We start from the raw sequence: 2986 nt of genomic DNA, 5'->3' as shown, positions 1-2986 counted from the left end.
GCAACCTTCAGAAGTCATGAATTCTAGACTTAGAGAATACCTATTTGGAGCAATATATGATGCAGATTAACCTAAAACTTTACTCATCTAAAACTAAAACAATGACTTGTGGAACCCAGAGAAAATACAACTACACACTTTTACCACTTGAATTGGGGCAGACATCAACAATATCAATTCGACTGAAAAGCCCAGTATAATCATGACTTGGTCTTTGATTGCAAGTCAACGAAGTGACAAGAAACTCATTCTATAGAAGGGGAACTCTACAGCATCCCCTTCCCAAGTTCTCTCATCAGATATCCCAACTTGATTATGCAAACGGCAATTAGATTGGGTCTACTACGAAAAATATTTGCAAAGTTACAAAGAATTCTGGGGCTGTATTACAGATGTCTGCGCCAGCGCTAATTGCCGCTATGTGCCCGACTTTGTCTATGTTTATGTGCATTAAAAGCAGAGTTGAAAGTCTGCGCCAACATCATGGCACATTACAGATAATCCTCTGTAATGCCGTCGGGTGCATACTCGGGCGCACAGCGAAAATTATTGCTAGCGCAGTCATCTATAATACGGCCCCAAAATGCTTCTGGCAGACTGGACCACATCCCTTTTGGTCACAGAGGACTACTTAGGCTGTCAGTGGCAAGAATAATTTCCTTCCAATCACACCTGCACTGCAAACTGTGGTATGAATGGACAAGGACCAATTTTCCTTCAATCCAAAACTCATATTTTACACCCAAAGACAAAATCTAAGGCCAGGAATGACCCCATTCCTGATAGTTACTCGTTTAAAAACATAACAGATATGCAAGATGTAGACTATACTCCCCCAAAAAATATTGATCATTAACAACCATGAATAATTCTGAAGATCAAAAAATACTTTTCGCAAAGCCATGATTGCAGTGACCAACAGACCACTACCCTGACTGGTTTGTGTATACCGCGTGCACTGTTTAGAGTACACTATCTGGGCATCAATCACAATACAAATACTCCAAAATAACAAATCCCAACACATTTAAAGCCTCTCTTTTATCCATCCACTTCACGAGTCATCTAATATAATAACCCTGTGATAATTTCTATAAATCTCTTTGGGACCCAAAAAACTGTGGAAAGTGCTTTAGAAATGCAGCATTACTATATAGTAGAATGCAGATCACTTAAAATTACAATGGCATATTGCATGCACATACTTTTTCCCAATAACCTCCATCTGGCACAGCATTTCTATTTTATTAATAATATAGTGTTCACTTTGGCATTTAATGGTATTTTCTCTTTATGATTATTTTTGCATTTGGGACCATAATGGAGCTGTGCTTGTGCTGGGGACCAATATAAGATTTTCTAGCGATTTAGATGCTACTTTGTCTGTGCCCAGTGTAGTTGGGAGGTCAATAGCAGACACCAGTCAGTATTTCATAGCACTCAACATAATGATATTTCAACTTGTCACTTTTTGTACTCAGCAATTATGGTATAAACAAGGTGGTATAAATTGAAAAGTTTCACTTACCTATATTGAGAGGGTAGACGTACAATAAAGGAGATTGGACATGTGCCATATCAGTTGTGAAGTCAAGCCACGTAATGTAAAGGGAATTTATGTTCACAATAGGTATAGAGCATTCACACGACGTATACCCGCTGCATTGACATACGTCACTCTTGAAACTGCCTTCCTGTGCTCCCGAAGACTCTTCAATTGATAGATTGGAGCTGCATAAAAAAATACATGTCTTAGATTTTTCCATTGAAAATTATTCAGATTGTATATCTGCAGCAGTGCCACCACCAATCTCTTTCCATGAAAGTAATAAAAATAAACCATGTACAATACTGCTCTTTCTACAAGTGTTTAACCTTGTGTCTGCAAAAACTGTGTGGGAGTATATTTTCTGGACTTTAACATTAATAATTTACCCTTAAGACAAGCTTGATTAGTACTTCAACATGACCAGAGATGCAGGAACAATTTGTATAGGCCGCTAAAGTATTTCATAATTGTGTTAGCTGATAAAAAATAAATCAAGGAATAATTCCAAATGCTTTGGACATAAACACAGATATTTGTTAAACATACATATCTCTACATCTGTACTTTGTACATGCTTTGAGTTCAGTACTCATTAGTTGTTTGACACAAACATGAATACAGAGCTTCTAAGCAATGTCATACATTTAAACCTGTGATCCCTCTTGTAGGAAATTGGGTTACTGTTTGAGGGGCTAGACCCCCTACTCAAGCAGAAACCACAATCCTGGTCAGGGTGAAGTCATGAGCAAACCCTTAAATTAACCTGTGCTCGCCCCTCTGCTCTGCCGTCCCTGGGAGCTCGACACAGGGCAGTTAGGCTTAACTCAGAGGCAATGTGTAAAGTATTTGTGCAACACTTCAAAGAGTAACACACATGAAACACGCCACAAAAGGATCTCAAACCAGATTAGAAAAATATATCATTCTTTAATAAATAAAACAAGGCCAAAACAACACAAATTCAACCAGCAGAACCAGAAATGTGCAATTTTAAATGTTTAGTGAAAATAGTGACAAAAAGCACAAAGCACCAACTGTGGATATCTGGTTGATCTGCACCGGGACAACGCCAAAAAATTCAGGGATCCAGTCAGGCCTGCTGAATAAAAGTAACTTAAATCCTGGTACCGGAGCATTGTGAGGTCTGACATCAGGGATGCGTTGTACAGCCTCAGCGATGCATCGGTTTTGAGGAGCGCGATGAAAGGTCCTGCATCATCGTCCAGGATCCCATTCATGATGGCTTGCGATGCAAAGTCCAAATACGAGGATGGTTTCCACAGTTGAGGAGATGTGTTGTTTCCGAGGAGATGTGAGACTCTGACGTGAGAAACTGTTGTTTTTGAGACTGTTGTCGAGGGATTTGCGATGTGAGAACCTGTATCAGCAAGGTGTCTTGCAGTGGTGGATCCAATGTGGACTGTAGGGTTGATATGG

Source organism: Lissotriton vulgaris, chromosome 1_1 (assembly GCF_964263255.1).
Source record: "Lissotriton vulgaris chromosome 1_1, aLisVul1.2, whole genome shotgun sequence".
In the NCBI taxonomy this organism is placed as follows: Eukaryota; Metazoa; Chordata; class Amphibia; order Caudata; family Salamandridae; genus Lissotriton; species Lissotriton vulgaris.
The sequence above is the reverse complement of the archived record's forward strand: the minus strand, read 5'-3'. Positions refer to the sequence as shown.